Below are 23,909 nucleotides of genomic sequence, written 5' to 3'. Positions count from 1 at the left end.
GAATATAAGCTTTAAGATCCTATAAATACTACAATAGCAAATGTTAAGATGGTGTAAACTAACGATGGACGTTATCTAAGCTATAAATTATTATACAATTGAACACTGACCAGAGGCTGTTTGTGTTCATTTGCACCACTGAACTCACTGTGCATATGGTTTTGATTGCCTCCTACATGTCAGTGCTTCCAGATCTACCTTCTTAGAGCTATAGCCACTTACTCTGTTATCAGATTCGATTTTCAGTTGCTTGCAAGTCACCACCAAAATTTTGAAATACAACATGTTGAAAATTGAAATTATTTCACTCATTGTACAAGTGACACTTACTATTCATATATTTCCCTTACCGTATGTGAAAGATTATTTTCTTCTCTATGTTTAATTTTCTTCCTGCTATGAGAAAGGAAAAAGCAAAGAGGCAAATAATGTAATGATTATGGTACTCGCGTACTTGAGCAGGCAGACCACCTGAGCTATGAAGGACAAAAAAGTGAAATGGAAAAAGAAAATAAAAAGATAATTAAGTGGAAGATTCACTGGGTGCAGACCTTTGAGATACATAGAGTTGATGGTCTTTGGTGAATCCTGGGGTAGTGGGCAGTTATGTGAAATACGAGGGTCCCAGAAAATGGTGTCAGCCTTTAAGACTACTTGGATGATAGAGAGACCATCTGAGAGGCTAGATCGGCTTGACTGAAGAATAGAACCAGCTTGTATATAAAGTTTGTGAATAGGCTTCAGACAATATGAGTAGTACAGGGAGACAAAGAGTGATAAGAAGAATCCTTTAAATGCAACAACATGCTCCAGAACTAAGAGCTTACCTTGAACAAGTGACTTAGTCTCTTTGTGCCTCAGTTTGATCATCTATAAAATTATAGAGTACCTGTCTTTCTTCATAGGATCACTGAGTGGCTGAAGTAGGACAATGATTATGAAGGCACATTAAAAAGAATAATAACTTTCTTCATGTAGCTACTGTGGTTCCAGAATGTACTCCTTTAGATCTCTTCCTACAGAGAAGGGCGCTAAATAGGATTGTTCTTTAGTTTAATAAGCAAATCACTAAACTGTTATTGGATTCTTTCACAAGTGCTTTCTAAAGTTTTGTATCAAATGCCTTAGTCCTACAAATAAATTACGAATGTTTCAAAAGCAACAAGGAGGAGGAGGAGGAGATTGAGAAAGAGAAGGAGGGGGAGAAGGAAAAGGAGGGAAAGAAGGAGAAGGAGAGGAAGAATCCTTTGCGGGAAATAGGGGAGATGAAAGGGGGTTGACAGGGGATAGCAAAGTAAAGATCCCCAATATGGGATGAGAGTGGACTAAAGCCCAGGAGAGAAATCTTTAGGGAATGATCCAGAAATTCCTTCTACATCCAGTGAGCCAGAAGCTCTCACAGACCCCTGAGGAGATAGAAGGGAAAGTGCAGGGAATCCTAGGTACAGAGGCAACCAGCTGGGAGTTTAAACATGGGGAAGAGGAAGACTACAAGGTGCTGTTGGCTGGAGGGAGCAGCTCACCAAATCTGTGTAGTAGGGACAACTGGAAGTGCCCTCACCACATAGGTTTGTGTAAGGTTGTCTAATGTCCAAACTGCTCGTAAATTCAAGTTAAGAAAAGAAGCTAAAACTTGAGTGCCCAATTAAATGTTCCAGCCAAATTAAAGTGAAAGAGATGTTAAATATGTTTTGATAAAAAATCTGTACTGTAAAACTCATATTTTCATGAGTTTTGAAATTTCCAAGAATTTTAAAATATCATTAGTTATCTTTTAATACAGCATCCACTATTTAGATGGGGTAGGCAAAAGGTTACTACACATGTATTTTAGAAAAAGTTTGATGTTGTCTCTAATGAACTGAGAAGAAAAGAATTTGTTCACGTATCTACTGAGACAGTAGAAAAGAGTTGAAGGCCTGACCAGTTGGATAATGTGATGGTGGTGATAGCTATCTTTCAGTGACACTGTGAATCTTCAGGGTTAACTTCGGAAGGAAAATCTTGCTCCTTAGCTTTCACCCTTTCACTTACAATATTGTTGCATTTCCAAATCATCAGATGGACCATTGCCATGGCCACCAGCGCCCAGTAAAGTTGAACACTCTCCTCCATGAAAGCATTGAGATTATGTCAAAGTGTGTGGTTTTTACACAAGCCTAACTGAAAAGTTGGGGCCAGAGGTTCTGAGTTTTGTTTAATAAACTGCTGTTGCTTTTGTCTTTTCATCATCCTTTTCTATAGAGCCAGAAGGAAACACTAGAACTGCAGCAAAAAGAGATTTGGTAAAACCTCAGATTCCTTATAGATGAAAAAATCTATGACATACTACTACTTTCCTGTTTGCCACACACAAAAAAGTTGAATTGCTAAACTAAGTGTACTATTTACCATTATACATAAATCCAAATATAGGCATTTGCTCTATTTCACGTCATAGATACTGTGTTTTTGTACAAATTGAAGGTTGTGGCAATCCTGCATCAAACAAGTCTATGGGTGCCATCTTTCCAACAGCATTTGCTCATTTCATGTCGCTGTGTCACATTCCGGTAATTCTTGAAATATTTCAGACTTTTCATTACTGTATTTATTATGGTGATTGAGATCAGTGATCTTTGATGTTACTGTTGTAATTGTTTTGGAGTATCACAAACTGTGCCCACATAAGACAGCAAACTTAATCAGTAAATGGTGTGTGTGTTCTGACTGTTCCACCAACTAGCTGTTTTTTTCCCATTTCTCTTCTTCTCCTTGGGCCTCTCTATTCCTGAGACACAATATTGAACTTAGCCAATTGATAACCCTATAATGCCCTGTAAGTGTTCAAGTAAAAAGAGGAGCCGCACATCTCACGCTTTAAATCAAAAGCTAGAAATGATTAAGCTTTGTCAGGAAAGCATGTGGAAAGCTGAGATAAGCCGAAACCTAGGCCTTTTGTGCCAAACAGAACTTAGTCAAGTTGTGAATGCAAAGGCAAAGTTCTTGAAGGAAATTAAAAGTGTTACTTCAGTAAGCACATGAATGATAAAGCAAAACAGCCTTATTGCTGATATGGAGAAAGTTTCAGTGGTCTGGATAGAAGATCAGACAAGCCACAACATTCCCTTAAACCAAAGCCTAATTTAGAGCAAGATCCTAACTCTTTTTAATTCTATGAAGGCTGGCAGAGGTGAGGAAGCTACAGAAGAAAAGTTGGAAGCTATTAGAGGTTGGCTCATGAGGTTTGAAGAAAGAAGCTGTCTCTGAAACATAAAAGGGCAAGGTGAAGCAGTAGGTACTGATGTAGAAGCTAAAGTGAGTTATCCAGAAGATCCAGTAAGATCATTAATGAAGGTGGCTACACTAAACAACAGATTTTCAATGTAGACAAAATTGCCTTCTATTGGAAGGAGATTCCATCTAGGATTCTCATAGGTAGAGAGAAGTTCACACCTGGCATCAAGGGATAGACTCTCTCTCTCTCTTTTAACTTTTTAAGTTTATTTATTTTGAGAGAAAGAGAGAGTGGGGAAGGATCAGAGAGAGAGGGAGAGAGAGAGAATACCAAACAGGTTCCACACTGCCAGCACAGAGCTCAATGCGGGGCTCGAACCCATGGACCATGAGATCATGACCTGAGCCAAAACCAAGAGTCAAACACAAAACCGACTGAGCCACCCAGGCACCCTTAGACTGACACTCTTTTTCATGACTAACGCAACTGATGACTTGAAGTTGAAGCCAATGTTCATTTACCATTTTGAAAATCCTAGGGTCCTTAAGAATTACGCTAAATCTAATGACTTAACAAGTAAAGGGTTAGTATCCAAAATCTATAAAGAACTTGTCAAACTCAACACCCAAAAAACAAATAATTCAGTGAAGATATGGACAAAAGATGTGAATAGACACTTTTGCAAAGAAGACATCCAGATGGCCAACCAACACATGAAAAAATGGTCAACATCACTCATCAGGGAAATACAAATCAAAACCACTAGGAAATAACACCACACACCTGTCAGAATGGCTACCATTAACAACTCAGGAAACAACAGATGTTGGCAAGGATGAGGAGAAATGGGAAACCTTTTGCACTGCTGGTGAGAATGCAAACTAGTGCAGCCACTCTGGAAAACAGCATGGAGGATCCTCAAAAAATTAAAAATAGAACTACCCTACAACCCAGCAATTGCACTACTAGGTATTTATCCAAAAGATACAAAAATACTGATTTGAAGGGACATGTGCATCCCAATGTTTATAGCAGCACTATCGACAATAGCCAAAGTATGGAAAGAGCCCAAATGTCCATAGACTGATGACTGGATAAAGATGATGTGATATATATATCCAATGGAATGTTACTCGGCATTCAAAAAGAATAAAATCTTGCCATTTGCAACAACAAGGATAGAACTAGAGTGTATCATGCTAAGCAAAATAAGTCAGTCAGAGAAAGACAAACATCATATGACTTCACTCATATGTGGAATTTAAGTTACAAAACAGATGAACATAAGGGAAGGGAAGCAAAAATAATATAAAAACATAGAGGAAGACAAACCATAAGAGACTCTTAAATACAGAGAACAAACTGAGGGTTGCTGGCTGGGTGTTGGGTAGGGGGAAAGGCTAAAGGGATGAAGGGCATTAAGGAGGATGCTGGTTGGGGTAAGTACTGGGTGTTATATGTAAGTGATGAATCACTAAATTCTACTCCTGCAAAAATATATTTTTTATCAAAAAATAATAATGAAATTGAAAAAAAAAGAATTATGCTAAATCTACTTTGCCTATGCTCTATCCAATGAAACAACAAAGCCTGGGTGACAGCACATCTGTTTACAACATAGTTTAATGAATATTTTAAGCCCACTGTGAAGACATACTGCTTAGGAAAAAAAAGATATCTTTCAAAATATTACTGCTTATTGACAATGTACCTGGTCATGCAAAAACTCTGATGGAGATGTACATGCACCACATATAGTGTGCCTGCTAACACAACATCCATTCTGCATCCATTGATCAAGGAGTTATTTTGACTTTCAACTCTTATTATTTAAAAAGTACATTTTATAAGGCTATAGCTGCCATAAATAGTGATTCTTCTGATAGCTTTGGGCAAAGTCAACTGAAAACCTTTCGGAAAGGATTCATGAGAAGAGGTCAACGTAACAACGTTAACAGGAGTTTGGGAGAAGTTGATTCCAACCTTCACTAATGACTTTGAGGGGTTCAAGACTTCAGGGGAGGAAGAAACTGCTATTGTGGTGGCAATAGTAAGAGAATTAGAAGTGCAGGCTGAAGATGTGACTGATGAATTACTGCAATCTCTTGATAAGGCTTCAATGGATGAGAAGTTGCTTCTTATGGATGAACAGAGAAAGTGTTTTCCTAAGATAGAATCCACTCTTGGTGCTAATGCTATGGAGATTGTTGAAATGATAGAAAGGACTTATCATATTAATCAACTTAATTGGTAAATCAGTGGTGGGGTTTGAGAGGACTGACTGCAATTCTGAAAGAAGTTCTATTGTGGGCAAAATGCTATCAAACAGCATCACATGCTACAGAGAAATTATTTATGAAAGGAAGAACTAATTATGAGGCAAACTTCATCATTGTAAGAAATTGCCACACAGATGCCTCTACTTTCAACAGCCATCATCCTTATGAATCAGCAGCCATGAACATCAAGGCAGGACCCTCCACCAGCAAAAAGATTACAACTCTCTGAATGCTCAGATGATGGTTAGTATTTTTTTAGGAATAAAGCATTTTAATTAAGGTATGTACATTGGTTTTTTTTTGACATTGTGTTATTGCACACTTACTAGACTCAGTGGAATGTGAGCGTAGTGTTTATATGTGCTGAAAAACTAAAAATTTCATTGACTTGCTTAATTGCAATATTCACTGTATTGCAGTGGTCTGGAACCGAACCTGCAATATCTTGAAGTCAGTGGCTGTATAATGTTTAAAGATTCTCTGAAAACATTTTGCAAATCACAGTTGCTGTCATTCTGAATCTTTCAGCAGTCTCTACTTCTGCTCTCACACTGAACGTAAAACGTGTAACTGTAATGTGCCAGGATTAACTCAGATGGCAACTGTCAAGCCCAATCCACAGGGATCTGGATTTTGTTTCTCTAAACCAGATCAAGAGGTTTCTTCTCATCAGTTTTACCCCCTTTGGAGTGGGAGAAGGTAGATGAAAGAAACAGTAACACGAGTTCTGACAGTGCAAAGGCAAATAGGCTAAACTAATGAAAACAGGTACTTAACAAAATCTAAAAATAAAAACTATACTTTTTATTTTAAATGCCAATGATGGTTGGCATTTCTATACAGGAAGGACTGTGGCTTGCATTTCATATTCATTTGGGACTATAATGCATTTGATTGAGCACCTAAAATGTGCAAATGGCACTGCCCATCAAGTCTGTATGTGGCCCTTGAAATGTCTTCCCGTGTTTGTTTTGTCTTCCTAAATTCCCAGAGGACGAAGACTACTTTACCTTTCTTCCACAGTGCTTCACTGAGGAGATGCTTCTCTGAACTTGCACAAGTCATTCTTACTCTTAGAGTCCTGGGTACATCCTACTTGTAGTCCCTGTTAAAATTTGTAGCACAACACCAGACACAGTGTAGGCACTCGTGTTTGTATTAGAAGTGTGGTGGTTGACTCATGAGCCAGTGGTGTGCTGGAGCGTACTCATATGAGCCAGGGACCCAGCTTGGGCACATTCCTTCCCAATTCTATATCTAGTGACCTCACCTTGGTAGCTTGAGATAGGCCATGATTGGAGCATTTAAATGATGGAAACTGTCCAGTTGATTTTAAGCGTTTTGAATATAAGCACTTTGTCTTCTACTTTCTTTTTATTCCATCTACTTTATAGGCTGTTTTACATTTAGCAGTTAGTCTTTCATGTGAGAACTGTGCTTTGAGTAACTATATTTATCTTTTTAAAAAATCATTTTTAATTTATTAATTAGTCTGTAGATGCCTTTTTATATTATTTTGGACATTATTTTTGGAAAAGAATTATTCCTTTACTTGGTTTATATAAGAAGTAGTTATCAAAAGAAAAAAATGGTATTCTAATTTTGCCAAAAGTATTATTAAACAATTAGTAAAGACTCTAAAATTTCCTTTTCTTAATGACCAGGAAATTAAATTGTTGCTTTGTAAAATTATAAAATAGGTTTGTGTACTAGAAAGTTAATTCCATTGCATTAAAATTAGCCATTTGGGGAGCTCTATTACTATGTGACAAAATAATTGCTCTTTAAACCAAATGCATAATACTTTTTGTCTAAAACGGGCTTTGTGATTTTCAAATATGAACTTTCATTTTCCAGAATGTGCATTAGAGGTACTATGGTCTTTTGAGCTTCAATTAACTTTTAACAGGAAGAATGATCTTCCTACTCTTTGGAAAAGCAGTAGGGTACTATGATTAGGAGGGGAGGCTTCTGGGTTCTAGCCCCAGATACTCCATTTATTTTCTGTGTGACCTTAGAAAAGTCACTTCAAGTCCCAGTGCCTTGGTTTCTTCATATGTAAATGGGGATGATAATAGAATCTGCTTTGTATGAGGATTAAATGCATGTGTAAAATACTTGGAGTGATGCCCAGTACTCAGTGATAATTGCTTCTGCTTCTACTGCTTTTCCTCCTCCTCCTCTTCCTCCTCCCTCTCCCTCCCCCTCTCCCTCCTTCTACCTCTCCTTTTTCCTCCTCCTTTTCTTCTTCTTGTCCTTCTCCTCTCCCTCCTCTCCCCTTCGCCTTTCATCTCCTCCCCCGCCCCTCCCTCCTCTCCTCTCCTCTCTTCTCCCCTCCTCTCCTCTCCTCTCTCCTCCTCCTCCACCTCCTTCTTCTCTTCAAGCACATAATCTCACGAATACTGGGTACTTAATAAACATGTCTGAATTGGGTAATTAAATGATCAATTACAAGCATGGATCAAAGGTACAAAGACTGATTGCCTAGTAGGTACCAGGAATACAGTGGTGATATGCAAGACACAAAAGGTCTCTGACCTCATAAGGTTTACATTTTAGCTGTGTATTGTTGAGTCCAAAATATATGGGGAACTGGTCTTAATGTTCAGGGAGTAAAAGAAAGGTCTAAATGTAAACTCCCTGGCAGTATGTATTCAAGGTTGTATTAAAGAAGCATGAGTGAACAGATAAAAATTTGGCTCTATGTAACAAAGGTCCCAAATAGCTCCTGCATAAAGAAAATAAAAAATTGTTTCTCATGTAACTGTTCAAAGGCAGGAAGTCCAAGACTCCACAAGATTGTCCAGGGACTTGGATTCTCTAAGATCCACCATGGCTAGGGTGTTCTGTGTCTGCAGGGTTCTGGGTAGCTCCTCATCACATCCACATTCCAACCAATGGGTTGGAGGAAGGAGGAAGAACATGTCCCTCCATTAAGGGAGACGCGGGTATGAAATTATGTTCTTTGCTTCTGCGCATAACCCATTAGGTGGAACTTCACAGAGCCACCCCATCTACAAGGGGCAAAGGACAGATCTTGAGGGATGGCTGATAGCCTTGGCCACATTCCATCCCTTTGAACATGTTTGTATTATTCATTCTCCACAGAGAATACCCTCATCCCTTCCCAAGGAATACAATCCCAAAGCTTCATCCGTTTCCTGCATCTAGGTCAAGATTGAGGATTCTCTGGATGAGATCAGCCCTCTACATCAAGGATCCTGATGTGGCTCTTTATAATATGGTGGCCTATAATTATGAGACAAATCATCTGTCCCTGAATACCAATATAAAAATGAAGGAGTGGGGACAGGATGACAGAAATAAAACTCCCACTGGAAAAGGGGAAATGGGAAATGCACAGCTGCCATCATTCTATGAGACTGATCAAGTCCTGTTGGGAAGGAGCTGTTCAAACTCCTGCCATGCTGGGGGTATGAGTCCTCCAGTCAGCTTTTCTGGGAGCTGTGACATTAGATCTCTGGGAGGATTTCCTTTATCCATTGTCTCTCATGGTTGCATCTGAAGCAGACACTGGAGAGTATACTTTCTTGGGGCCACCATAGCTTCCACACTCCCCTTCTTGTCGATGTCAATTTATAGATCCAGGAGTTGGGTTGATTTGTCATGGGTTTTGGCAGGCTGGTTTTCTGGCTTCTTTGGCAATATATTTCCTTTATAATTATAAGAATGCCTTACAGACCATTTGTTTCTGCTCAGCTCCATGTGTGAGTAATCACAGCTAAGGTTCTGGTCTTGATATAGATTTTAAGACTAAGCATTCTGGTCTTTATAAGGACCTCAGTGTGACTTAGATTCCCAAAGGAAAGATTCACTTGCAGTGAGACTTGATGCCACTTTTCTGCCCCATGTTCACAAGGGTGTTAAATTGTAACCCACCCATCATTCAAAAGAGGGTGATCCACTTAACCCTAGCCCCAGGTTCAGGTCCTGGTTGTAGGGCCACAGTATTCCAAGCTGTCCTTAGGTAGACAAGCACATGTCAGCTTAGCCTGAGTGGGCCAAGAATGATCACTCTTCCAACCTAATTCTACAAAAAAAGTTGGCTTCCTTTCTCTAAGATTCCAAATAAAAGACGTCCTCTCTTAAGATCATCCATGTAATCACCTGAGAGTGAGATCACACCCAGGCTTCAGAAAGGAGACCTGAGGTACCTTGCCCAGAAACATGTCTCCTCTGGCTCTGCCCAGCACCTAAACTACATGAACCAGGGAAATATATATATATCTTAGCTCTGATGTCATTCTAGTGTCCTTCTTCTATGATTAGATATTCTTCCCTAAGTTACCATGCCTTAAATGTTAAGGAGCTGCCAAAATACCTTTATTGTTCTTGCTTATTTCTATAAGGCATTTTGAATATGTTATGCAAATATAGTGAGTCTTTTATAAGAGTTGTAGTACATTTTAACAGAATTCTTCTGGTTAATTTTACCACAAAATTTCAGGGGAAATTCCATGTAGTAAAAATACCATGGCATTGGTAATTAGACATGAGTTCATTTTCAAATGCTGCCATTTAAGCTGTGTAGTCTTGGGCAAGTTACTAAAAATATTTAATTGCTCATATTAAGAATTCAAATACATTCTGCTCAATATCTCTTCCCTGCTCCTTGATAATCTTTCAAGCAGAGTTCATAATATTTATATTACTTATAGCTAAAAGAACAGTTTAATTTCATTAATTAGGACTCACTTTTAGACAGGAAAAAGTCTTCTTAAATCTAAATTAAAATTTCAATCTCCCAGGATGCCAGGGTAGAGTTTGTTTACAGAAAATTAAAAAACAGGAATCCCTAGCTGGCTCGATCGGTTAAGTGTCCACCTCTTGATTTTGCTTCAGGTCATGATCTCTCAGTTTGTGGGATCAAGCCCTGCGTTGGGCTCTGCAATGACAGTGTGGAGCCATGAAGCCTGCTTGGGATTCTCTCTCTCCCTCTCTCTCTCTGCCCTTCCCCTGCACATGCTCTGTCTCTCAAAAATATATAAATAAACTTTAAAAATTTGGGGGGTGCCTGGGTGGCTCAGTTGGTTAAGTGTCTGACTCTTGATTTCAGCTCAGGTCATGATCTCATGGTTTGTGAGTTCAAGACCCGCATCAGTCTCTGTGCTGAGAGTGAGAAGCCTGCTTGGGATACTCTCTCTCTCCCCCTCTCTTTCTGCCCCTTCCCTACTTGTGCTCTCTTTCTGTCAAAATAAATAATAAACTTTGAATTTTAAAAAATTAAAAAAATTTCCAATCTCCAAGTGGTCTGAGATGTGGCTTGGTGATCTGCATTGGATAAGGTATCATGGTCTCTTCTTTCCCTCTTCATCCAGTGCCCTTCCAGGGTCAGGGAAGAGGAAGAGAAGTATAGAGAAATACAAATAAAAGTATATATTTTAACCTAACTCGTTCTGCTGTTGTAGTTCTTTCAGAATGAACACTAGTGCTGACTGGCTGGCTGTCATGGGCATTCAGATGCTGGCCCTTTCATAGAGCAGAGATGTAGGTTCCTCAGGAGACTCCACAAGCCACAGTTCACACAATTAATGAGTTTTCCAGCCCACTCCTGTCACCTTCTCTTTGACCTTGGCCATATACTTCCACTCTCCCAGTTGACAATCCTCCCCCAGGGCTGGGTATCTTAAGATGATCTAAGCCTATCTGGCTTTCAAGGCATCCACCTGACCCACAGAAAGCCCACAGGTACTCAGTGCATGAAACTGTGGGAGTACAAGCTGTGTCATTCTAGTTCTTTTTCTCACCCTACCAATAAGGGCTGCTCCTTAAGAATCCACCAGGGAAATGACCCAGCAATTGCACTACTGGCTATTTACCTCCCAAATGCAAAAACACTAATTCAAAGGGATACAGGTACCCTTATGTTTGTAGCAGTATTATTTATAATAGCCAAATTATGGAAGTGGCCAAAGGGTCCATCAATAGATGAATGGATAAAGAAGATGTGGTACACACACACACACACACACACACACACACACACACACACTAGAATATTACTCAGCCATAAAAATGAATGAAATCTTGCCATTTGCAATAACAGAGATGGAGCTAGAGAATATAATGCTAAGCGAAATAAGTCAGTCAAAGGAAGACAAATACTCTATGATCCCACTCATATGTGGAATTTAAGAAAAAACAAACAAGCAAAGGGGGGAAAAAAGAGAGAGGGGAGACACAGACCAAGAAACAGACTCTTAATTATAGAGAACAAACTGATGGTTACCAGGGGAGGGTGGATGTGGAATGGATGAAATAGGTGATGGAAATTGAGGAGTGCACTTATGATGAGCACCAGGTGTTGTATGGAAGTTTTGAATCACTATATTACACACCTGAAACTAATATGATGCTGTATGTTAACTATATTGGAATTAGGGGGAAAAAAGAATCAACTAGGGAAGAAGCAAGCATGACTCTCTTTGGTCAGCAGGCTCTCAGACTTCCCAGAATTCTCTCTTCACACTATTTTCCAGGGGCAATGCCAGAGCAGCCTACAGATGTCCCAGCATAGCAAGCCTCCAGGTGCAGTAAAGGTCCCAGTCTCCTTTCAGGGACCTCACAATATTTAAAGCCAATTACTTGTCTTAGGGAAATACCACAGTTCTGCCCACTAGGTTTGAAACATACTAATCCTGTGAATTTTCTACTTAAAAGGATTCTTGAATTTCTAATATTTTCTCTGCATAAGTGGTAGGGGGTGACAGAATCAGGACCACTCAGCTATATTTCAGTAAGTCCTACAGAAATGTATCTAGCAGTAACTCTTTAAAATGTGGGAGTACTTATCAGCCAGTGTTCCCAACTTTGAGCTTTAGCTGAAACCTGAGATAATAAAGTCTCATTCAACATTCCTGTTGCTAAAAGCAATAATAAGGATGATGATGATGGTGATAATATTAGCTAACATTTAGAACTATGCACTAGGCATTGTTCTAAGCACTTTAAGTTCACTGAATATTTAACTAACAACCACATTAGGTTGTGTCTCCATTTACATATGCAGAAACTGAGGCACAGAAAACCTGAAGAATGTGTGTGAGGTTGCACCACTAGTAAGTGGCAGACTGGGATTTAAAGGCAGGTAGCCTAGCCATATAGTCTGTAACCTTAACCACTACATTTTCCTGATTCTTCCTATTAAGATATTTGGACTTTATCTTGAGGTTGATGGGAAAGAACTTGATTTTTTTCTCCCTTCACCTATAAAATAAAAATAATGAAAGCTACCTTATATGGTGATTTGAAAGATAAGATAATATAGATGAAGACTCTGGAACCAGACCTGATGAGTAGTAGGAACTTGATAATAAATGATAATAAGTATCATTATTTTTCCCTTTCTTTATGAGGTAGTTAGTACCAAGTCAGGACAGAACAATCCAAGAAAATCACTCCTATAAAACTGTCCAGAACAGTCATTCCTATAGAAATAAGGGAGCACTGCTCCTCACTCACAAATCCCCATAACAGCTGGCAGAGATATTGAGCCCCACACATGATTCCCCTCTATAACAACCAAAGGATAAAAAGTACAAAATCAAAATACATCCAACCATGACCATATGCAATAGTTTCTTTCCTGTTTGGTTTAGTTCTTTGAAGCCTGAGCCAAAGAATCAGAGACAAGTTTGAGAAACTGAGACTACATCTAAGCTCTCTGATCCTCTTGATGAAGTGCCCAACCGAATCTGGATTGGGCAGCGACTGGAAAAAGACCCCAATTTTATCTTCTCTGGCAGGCAAAGTGTCAAAATTAGTCCCAGACAAAGGACTACGCAAAAACACTAGTATGACGTAAATCCCCTCCATGGATTGAGTTGACCATGAGCATTAGAGAATTCCAGCTTGAGGCCAGTGATACCTGTACAAACCAATGGATTTCAGTTTCTCTAAAGCCAGGGTATTAGAGAAAGACTTGATTACCTGTGGCTTAGTCTGAATTAAAAGGCAAAGCAATTACACAAAGCTCTCATTTAACTTTTAAGTGGGATTAGGCCCATACTAACTTTATGACACTAGGTTACTAAAAACAAATGGCAGTTTCTCACATGCCCTAGGAAAAAATTGGGGCTTATATAATTTTTCCAAATTATGAGGCATTGTGCCCAAGACAAGCAGATAGAAAGTGCCTAGAACCAAATGTACCCAGTTTTATGGCTCAAACCAAGTGACAAGAGAACAGTATAGTTTCATTTTTGTTTTTCCACTCACACAGAAAGGCAGTGTGGTGTCAGGGAAAAATCAGGTTTTAGTCCTGTCTCTGCTACTGGAGTTTCAGGTCTTTGGGGAGAAAAAAAATCATGAACTCCTTTTTGTCTCACTCTCCTCATCTGTCAATGGGAAGCTGGACTCTAAAACTCTGAGTTCCTCAGTATTCTTAGGAATTTAATTATTATGACTCAAATGCAGGAGGCAGGAGGTATTCATGAAAAAGAAACAATATAAAGAATAGGGCTAAGGAGATAGAAAGACAACTGGAAAAGTAAGCATCTTCCAAATTTGATAAAGGCGTCCTTCTCCTTTGTAACTTGATAGACCTCAGGAAACTCTCTGGCTCCCAAGGGGAGTGGATTGAGGGTGTGTGCAGGGGAAGTTACACAGGCAACTTAAATGTTTTCCCAGAACTCATGGACACTCAATGCAGCCCTACTTCTGGGATGCTGCGGTCTCTCTCACAAATATGTATAACTTTCTTAGTGCATACACAAATATTAAATTCTCTATTTCTCTAGCATCCAGAAACATTCAAGAACTTAAGACTGATTCAAAATCAAACCCAGATTAAACTAACATTTTGTAATCAAGTACCTCTACCTGGGCTGATACTGATTCTGGTGGGCACTTAAACAGCTTTTTGGTTGCCAGAGACATCTTACCAGGAGTGTATTAAAAAATAAAATAATGCACTGGCTTTGCAGTACGAAAGCAGAGTCCATAAACCACAATATCTCTCTGTGAGGAAATAGACTTCCTGTCTGCTGTTTTTTTATGTGCCCAATTAAGTGCAGATTTTTGGCTGCGTGAGCAACATAACTGCAGCATTTTTTTCCAGAAAAACCAAGAAATGAACTAAAAAACTAAACAAGAAAAAGTCTTGTAAGAAGATGGTCTGATAAGTGCTGGGAGATAATATTTTTTTCTCATTTTATACCTGATATCTTCTAACCTGGATATGACCAACCTTGGGCAGAGACGACTTTAGATCACATTTCTAATGTGCTGGCAGCTCCCCATCCCAGAGGGATTTTCACTGAGTAAGGTGAGTACATTTCAAGGCCTTATATGGAATAAAATAGCAGGGTATTGAGTCAGGATGGGCGGTTCAACGAGTTGGGTGTCTGAGAATTAAAAATCAAAGTTAACCAAGATTCTTTGATAAAAAAAAAAGGGGGGGGGGTTGGATGACTTGGTTCAAAAGAAATAAAACCTGCCTGGAACCTAATTAGCAAAATAAAATTGAACCTGAATATGTGAGGTCTACAAAAGTTCATAGATGTTAATTTTAGTACTGAGTTACACACACCTGGACCCTTTCTGGCTTGGGCCAGAAGTGAGAATGCTAGAATCCTGTGAGAAAGGCTGATGTGTAAAACAGCACCAGTAAAGTAACCAAGCTGCACTGATAATTTTCTCTGCTACCTCAGAGGGACCTAAAAATCTTTAAGTAAGCTAACATACACTCCTCAAATCTGGACAGAAGTTCGAATACTTTCAACTCAGTCAATCTTTTTTCTAGAAGTAGTCACTGAGGAAAGTACCTCCGTGCTAGGGTTGAAATCAGCACCAGTTTTGAAGACAAACAGTTTGGCAGGACCCAGAGGAAGCATTTCTTTGTTTACTTTGTAGAAAGAAGTAAAGGGCCACAACAGTGTTTTCAGGGAGAAGCCCCAACCAGCTGGAAATACCTTTGCTCTTAGGTGAGGGCTCTGGTATCTTCCCCAGCACCTCTTCCAGGTAAATAGATTTGATATTTTCTGAGCTATTGGCTTCTCTGCCCTGGGTTACCAACTTTCTGAATTTGCATTAGTATCACGACACAGGCTATGTCTATGCTTCTCTGGATCTACTCTGCAGCCCAGTGTTAACTCAGCCAAATACCCCTAAATTTTACTGTTGGCTCAGGAAAGCTGCTTAATCTTATACCTTCGTTTTCTTCATCCATTAAATGTATTTGGAAACGTATGCTGTACCTACTTTACACTGACGTGATGATGGCAAATCAGATAATATGGCTGAAAATGATTTAAGAGCCTCCAGAAAAAAAAATATTATGAGCCTTTACATGTGTAATATTCAGCCTCACAGTAAGTCCAAACCACAATTGTTGTTTTCAAAATAAAGATTATAAATAGGGAAGCAAAATAAAAACATGTGCTTCAGCATGGACTGGTATGTGAATTCAATGCGTTTGTAGGTTTAATGGAAAATGTTGACTTATAGGAAGCGGGGAAAAGCCTAGTATAGACTCTGTGGTTTCAATAGGTAGGTGTGTAATTAAGGGGCTGTGGCAATTCTGATAATGTTATTGCATGTTTATATGTCAACGTACTTTGCTCTACTTCTCATCATGTAAAGGTTCAGTGGAAGTCCTGGTTTGAGTCCTGGTTTGAAATGTATATGTTATCGAATGTGAAATAAGCTTGTTAAACTTCGAATCACACCCTCTCAGGAGTCTGCATGCTTTGTGAACCACTACATAGCTGTTCAAAAAGTGCCCTGCTAATGAGGCCAATTCTGACTAATGCATATTCCAAGAATAATACTTGACCAAAATTGAATGCAATTCTCTTGTACTTATTATAATTTTCTATGACAGAGAGCAGAGGCTAAATTCGGTGAAAGTATTGTTTTTCTTCTAAACTTGGGTCTGCCAAAATTTGTTTTTGTTTCTCCACCCCCCCCCAACTCCAACCCCCAGTCATCCCTTTTGGAATGATGCAGTGATCCTAGCCAACTGGGAAACTTGCTGGCATCTGTCGAGTGCCCGTTTTCACCACTTTCCTTTACCCCCTCAACAGAATTTTGGTATGGAATGGAAATATTCCTAAATGGAAGAATCATTAGCAGCAGCAATGTCAAGAGCAGCCTTGAAATGAGGCATCTGATATTCCATATGTATAGTGCACTTATCACACAGACAACGTAAAAGCCATTTGAGGTCTGTAACTTCCTTTTCTACACAGAAGAAAATGTGGCAGTGAATCAAATTGATACAGGAATTTTAAATATGTGTGGTCGCACCAAGTTAGAGAAAATTATAAATTCAGCATTAGAAACCAAAAGAAAAAAAATAAGCCACAGGTAGTATTCTCATATTATATTTGTTTGAGCTGTCAGGACAAAATACTAGAGAGAAATATTTTTATGACATGGAAACTAAGATCTGCTTTCCAAAATTATTTTCCACTAACTTAAAGCTATGTATCATTGTGCAAACGTAAAGACTCCTACCCCTGCAGAATTAAATATTTATCTTAAAACTGGTAAAAGGATGCTTCTCTCAAATATGCAAGCATGCATGGAGTAGTGGGGTTTAATCCCTGTAATAATGGTCTGGGAAGCAGGATTCCCCTTTTAATCTCTAGGGTTATGTTGATTTGCCACAAATGCATGATTGATTCAGGACAGATGCCAAAATCCTTCATTACCTCAGGTACAAGGGAAAAAGGAATCTGTAACAAGGCAGGCTACACTCAACAACTTTAGTAAGAGTGTTTTATCCTTTCTTTTTTTTATTTTAAGAGAATAGTAAAGGCACAAACTCCCTTTTTTGAATTAAAGGGGGTGTGAGGTTCTAAAGAAGGGCAGTGCTTTCAGTGGGATGAACCACATGCCTTGACAGGTCTTGAGTAGTTTTACCTTGGCTTACCTTGAGAACAAGGCCTACATTCTAGACTCCAAATACACAGTACACCTCACTCTGTGTGTTTGTGTTTACTTGTTTGTTTTTAAAGACATGAGAATAATAACAGAGTTTAGTGGAACCGGTGATACAGGGATTCAGTAGGTTTAGATGTTTTGCAACCCAAAGCTCCCTGCATGCTTTCCCCATGATCCTTAATCAGTCTCCAAAAGGTCTCCTGAAGCAAATCTTTAAATTCTAAAAACATTCCTGTTAAGTTATGTAGACATTGCCATATGCTCAACCAATCATTACTGTTGGACTTCTCTTCCCAGACATGGAGAATAAAGCAGGTGTCTACTCTTTCCTCTTCTGCTTTATCTTCCCTTTATATGGCTTATTGATGCAAATACCAGAGTGCAAATGTCTACGGACACTGGCCCCACCCCTGCATGTGCCCACAAGAGAAGCATTACAGAGCTAGTAAAAACATGCTGTGTGCTTCCCATGGCTGCTGACCCACACACCTTGCCCTGAAGGCTTGAGAAGGCTCTGTGGTCCACTCAGGATTTAAGGGACATGCACTACCATGGGTCATTCAGGGCTGTGACACACAGGACACTAGCAAAGAATATTTAGAGTTCCTTTCAAACATGGAGACTATTGTGGTCAGCAGTGTTAGGGGTGGTACCTGTGGTCTACAAGTATTTATCAACAAGGGAAGACTGATGACAACTAACCTTTATTCAAGGCCTTTTAGCTTACAAGTTACTTTCTCATTATTTATTTAATCTTCACAATTTACCTGGGTGTATTATTTTCCTTATTCATTAAGAAAACTGAGCACTGAGTAGTTCATTCAATGAAAAAAGAATATTGAGAACTTACTATTTGTTAGAAGCTGTTCTAGGCACTGAGACATAAACAGTAATCAGAATAGACAAAATTCCTGCTTTGAGAGAATTTGCATTCTAGTTGGTGATGACAAGGGAGACGGATAACAAATGAATACATAGGTGAACTATATAGCATGTCAGATGGAGATGAATGCTGTGGAGAAGAAAATTATAATTGAGAACAATAATTAGGGTGTATTAGTAGAGAAGGGGGCAGAGTTTCTATTTTACATAGGGCAATCAGAAAATGCCTTGTGATATTTAAGCAGATAGCTGCAAGAGGTAAAAGAGCTGGTCAGATATCTGGTGCAGGGGCATTACTGACAGAGGAAGGAGCAAGTGCAAAGGCCCTGAGGCAGGAGCATACTTAGCTTGATTGAGGAAATGCCAAGAAGCTTATGCGGAATGAACAAGCCTAGTAGTAGGACATGCAGCAAAAAAAAATGTAGCGAAGAATCCCATCAATGTGGAGATTTGGCTTTTATTTTGAATAAGAGGACAAGGTGTTGTTCAAAATGTTTAACAGCAAATACAACACAGACAGCAACCCATCAGCATGGATGTCTGGCCAGAGCATGGAAGCAGCATCCTAGAGGACCCTCTGAAGTACCAAGCATTATCTCTTGAGTTGGTGCATTATGTGGAGACCCCCCTTGTGAATTGAAGGGAAATTTCATGGAGAAGAGACTCTGGAGAAAGACTATCTAGTAATAGGGATAGAAGAATTTCAATATTTTAACAACTGGTGTCTAGTTCCAGTATGAGCCATGTGGAGATCAGCCTTAATAAGAAACCATGGCTAGGTCTGAGTGAAGGAGTGACATCATCAGACTCAGTTTTTAAAAGATTACTCTGGCTGAAGTGTTGAGAATAGACCCGAGAGAGGTAAGGGTAAAACAGGGAGACCAGTTAAGCAGCTCTTGCAGTTATCAGATGAGAGGTGATGGTGCCTTGGACAATGGTGGCAGTCAGGAACATGATCCAAAGAATCAGATTTGAATATATTTTTAAGGCAGAGCCAAGAGGACTTGCTGATGCATTGGATCTGAGGTAAGAGAAACATCAAGTGTGATAGAAGGAACTAGAAGATTGGGGTTGCTATTGACTGGGATAGAAAGAACTGAACTAGAGCAGGAGTGGGAACAAGATCAACAACTTAATTATAGACACAGGAAGTTTGAGATGAGTTAAGCTAACTGAGCTCACTTAGTCTGTGAGCTAAGTGCTGTGTTATTATCTTCATTTTTCAGTTGGGACAGCTGTGGCTCAGAGAGTTGAGGTGACCTACCCACAGTCACCTAGCAAGTAACTAGCACTTTGAGGACTCAAACATGTTTCTTCAATTCTGAATTGTATGCTTTCCTTAGGATACTGCAGCTGAGAGTCAAATGGTACTACCAAAGTAGATCACTGATGAGAATCTACTTTTCTGTGACCCACTTTGAGACAAAATTTCAATAAAAACTTTCCAACTCTGTGATTGAAGGAATCTATTGTAAAAGGGAAGAGTTAAATCTTAAATTCACTTGAAAAACCAAAAGGTTTTTTTCCTTAAAAAATAAAACAAAACTGAGGTGAGCCTAAGGCCAGCATGCTGATTGCATCAGAGAGACAAAGATGAAAAGAGGAGAGAGGAAAATGGGCATGAGCCCTAAATCAGCACGTTAAAGGGGCTGGCCTGCAAGGCTTGTATTATCAGACGTTAGTCGGAGAGCGACGATGTTCTTTTGCTGGCACAGAAGAAATCTGAAATAACACATTAATTTTAGGTCCTTTGATATTTTTTCCTGGAGATGTTTTGTTTTGATACATCTGACAACAGCCAAAGAGAAAGCCTCAGAATACAGACATAATAAAAACAGTTGATGATCCATAGTCACTAAGCAGAAGTTCCACTGTCTTCATCTTACTCAGCCCAAATCGGCAGCTCACTAGGAAGCTACAAGGCATCTTGAAGGATTTAAAGAGCAAGACTAAACATTTTATTAAAGTTCTAGTGTCAGGACTTCCTCCTTCAACTAATGGCTTTGAGACCTGATAAAATTCAGATGTTTCTGAGAAGGATACTGTTTTACAATTAACCAGGAGTTCATTGAGCATATTAGAGGGGTTTTACCAACACCAAAACCCAATGGCACAGCATGGGGAGCCTTCACTGTTCGCCAGAGGGCTGGCTTCCAGTGGTTTAGGAAAGAGGGTACTCTCCTTCTGGTAAAAAAAAAAAAAAAAAACATGAAGAAGGAAACTGAATTGTGCACTCACCCATTCAACCAGAACTTGTCCAAACCGAGTAACATGACTATAAAAACTGAGACCTGGGGGCGCCTGGGTGGCTCAGTCGGTTAAGTGACCCACTTCAGCTCAGACCGTGATCTCACAGTTCGTGAGTTCGAGCCCCACTCTGTCCTGACTGCTCGGAGCATGGAGCCTGCTTCAGATTCTGTGTTTCCCTTTCTCTCTGCCCCTCCCCCACTCATGCTCTGTCTCTCTCTAAAACAAACAAACAAACAAACTGAGACATGATTGGGGGGTGGTTGGGAGATGGTATAAGGTAAGTAAATTTCACATCTTTTATAATGCAGAGTCAAAGATATATAAAATTGATAAATCAATAAATATGAAGGAAATCACCAGAATAAATAAAACCAAGAAGGGTTTGGTGGTTTGGGGTGGCACGGGAATGAGATGGGGGCTAAAGAAGTGGGGATAAATACTTGTATTTCATACTCTTCTGTACTGCTTGCCTTTAAAAAATGCATGTGTATATATTTCATTTAAAATTTTAAATTGGATAAATACATTAAAATTTTATTTATATGAGCAAAGCTCTGAGGATAGCTGGTGAATAAGATATACATGTTCCCTGCTGTCATGGAAACTTGTGATTGAACACCCTGAAGCAGAGAAGACTGAGAAATCTCAGGCACAATAAAGGAAAAATTGAAGTAGAATTTTATTTTCACTTTTGGAGGGAAACCTAGATCTATTTTCTGTGAATGCCTCATTCCTCTGCTTGGGACTAAATTAAAACGAAGGAAGAAGGGCGCCTGGGTGGTTCAGTCAGTTGAGCATCTGACACTTGATTTCAGCTCAGGTCATGATCTCAATGTTTGGGAGGTCGAGCCCCCCCACTAGGCTCTGCATTGACAGCTTGGAGCCTGCTTGGGATTCTGTCGCTCCTCTCTCTGCCCATACCCCTGCACACAGATGCATGCACTCTTTCTCTCTCTCTCTCAAAATAAATAAACATCTAAAAGACTAAAAAAATAAAATGAAGGAAAGACGTGTTCCCAATTGGTAGACATTTAGCTCTAGAAGGCAAACCAGCTCACCATATTCCTTACTCATTCTTCCCATATTCTTTCTCTTTTCACCCCAAATCTTCAGAGTTCCTTTCCACAGTAGAAACTTAACCACCCACAGAAGAAGATGTGTAGGATGAGTGGGGAATAGTTAGAGGAGAGGAAGTTGGTTCTGTCTTACATTTCCCTTTGATTCTAGAACTCTGACGTGGCTGTGGTACTTGCTTACCAGACTCCCCAACTGGATCATAAGGAAGATGATTCCAAAAATAAATTGTTAGAAGCAAACGAGTTAATAAATTTAAATATGCTAAACGTGACTCATTCACAGAACTTCAGACTTCAAACATGGAATCATTAAAACTATTAGTGTTTCTCTTAGTTCTGTCCTGCAAAAGCTGGGGGTGTCAGTCTACATTTGTTTTAATAGCTCCAGTAACTCTTTCTTCACATAATTGGCTTCAGTGTATCAAGACTTTTTTTCCTTAGGCTGCATGAAGGATTTCTGATTTGGCTAGTTGGAAAAACCTTTTCGATGTAGTGGCCCACAGTCACTACTAACCCAGGATAATCATCCTAATTTTGCAATTAGAACTCAGGCTTTTTGCTGATAATAACACTAGTTTACATTTGCACTCAAGCGTTCATGCTCTGCATTCAACAAAATTTAATTTGTGCCTATTGTGTGCCAAAAGTATAATAGGCATAAGGATACAGGATGAAATAACAAGTCCTTGCTCTTAAGAAGTACATAGTCTAGCTTACATCAAAATAAACTTTAGAACACTTGTTGTGATACGCACCAGGTGTTCTATGGAAGAGAGATGAAAAAAAAAAAAACTTTAGTGAGTGCTTTAATAAAGTTTAATAAATGGGGATAATATTATTATCTCTTTCCGCAAATGTACACCCATCTGCATTGTTTTCCATCAACCTTTCGAGAGTAAGGAGAGGAGAAGGATGATATGCCAACTAGAGACGGATATGCAAAAGACCCTTTCATGGAGGAAAAAAAAAAGCAGAAATCCATCCAGTTTGAAGGATTGTAAGAAGAAATAATGAGTAAGGTGAAGAGGTCAGACTCACATGATTTCATTTCACCCCTATCTCCCACCTTGAAAAAGAAGCTTGGTTTGGGTGGAATATATAGAAATATCAATATAGGTATGAAGACATCAGGAATAAAGATAGCCTGGGGATACTGTATACTTCTAGAAGAAACCAGCATTCAGCCTAAAGAATGCTGGTATCCTGCCATCAACTTACCATCATTCTTCTTCCTGGACTTTCCCAAAGGGACCACAGCCATTTATCATGATGACTATATGTTGAAGAAGGGAAAATAACCACTTTTTAAAGAAATCATCTGACATTGACTCTGAACTTACAGTAACTCCTGAAACCCAAAGACACTGTGGCTCACCAGTTAGAGTCCAGGCTAATGGAAGTCAGGTGATCAGTGTAATTTTAGGTCAGGTCCATCTCACAATGGGGCAGTGGGTCTCCAAAATTACTTCATGGTTATTTTCAAAATTTTAGAAGGCTTGGTTGAAATCTATAACCTTGGCAACTGGTAGAACCCCCACATTTGTCTTCTGACCTATGGAATGAGGGTTATTATGGTAACAAAGGCTGAGTGGAAACCCCCAGAACTCTTCCCATACCCACCAAATATTAACTGAAAGCAACACCACATTCCTAGAAGAACTGTAGAGATTTGCTCCATGATATGTAAGTGATGATTCCCAACACATCCCTATTCAAATAACCTCGTAAGCCTGTGCATAAGACAGATGGATTCTGAAAAATGATAGTGTATGATCATACTCTTAATCAAGTGGTGACTCAAACTGCCCTTGCTGTTTTAAATGTAGTCTCTTTCCTAGAACAAATCAACACATTCTCTAGCAGCTGGTATACAGTTATTGAGCTGGTGAAAATTTGTTTGGTTGATTTTTGTACTGTTTTGTTTTAACCTTGTTAGTGAAGACCACCAGAAGCTTCTTGCTTTCACCTTCAAGGATCAGCTTGAAGAATCACCAATATACATTCACTATTCTATGCAGGTTTGGCTTATCACAATGGAGTCACCAATTGTGGGTTCGGATTTTGGCTTTGTTCAGCAAAGCCGAGGATGGCAGAAAGGATTACTCAAGACTCCACAAGTCAAGAGAGGTGAGAAGATGGCTAACAGAAGTCTCCCTGAGCTGCTCTCAAGCTCTCATATTTATTAGGCATACATTATAGGGAAAACATTGCACAATATGTCAGTGGCTATGTGTCAGTAAGAACTTACAGAGAGTGTGCAAAAAAACACAAGGTGTTCCCAAGACTACAAAAGAGCAG

This window comes from Leopardus geoffroyi, chromosome B4, assembly GCF_018350155.1.
Source record: "Leopardus geoffroyi isolate Oge1 chromosome B4, O.geoffroyi_Oge1_pat1.0, whole genome shotgun sequence".
Classification (NCBI taxonomy): domain Eukaryota; kingdom Metazoa; phylum Chordata; class Mammalia; order Carnivora; family Felidae; genus Leopardus; species Leopardus geoffroyi.
The sequence above is the reverse complement of the archived record's forward strand: the minus strand, read 5'-3'. Positions refer to the sequence as shown.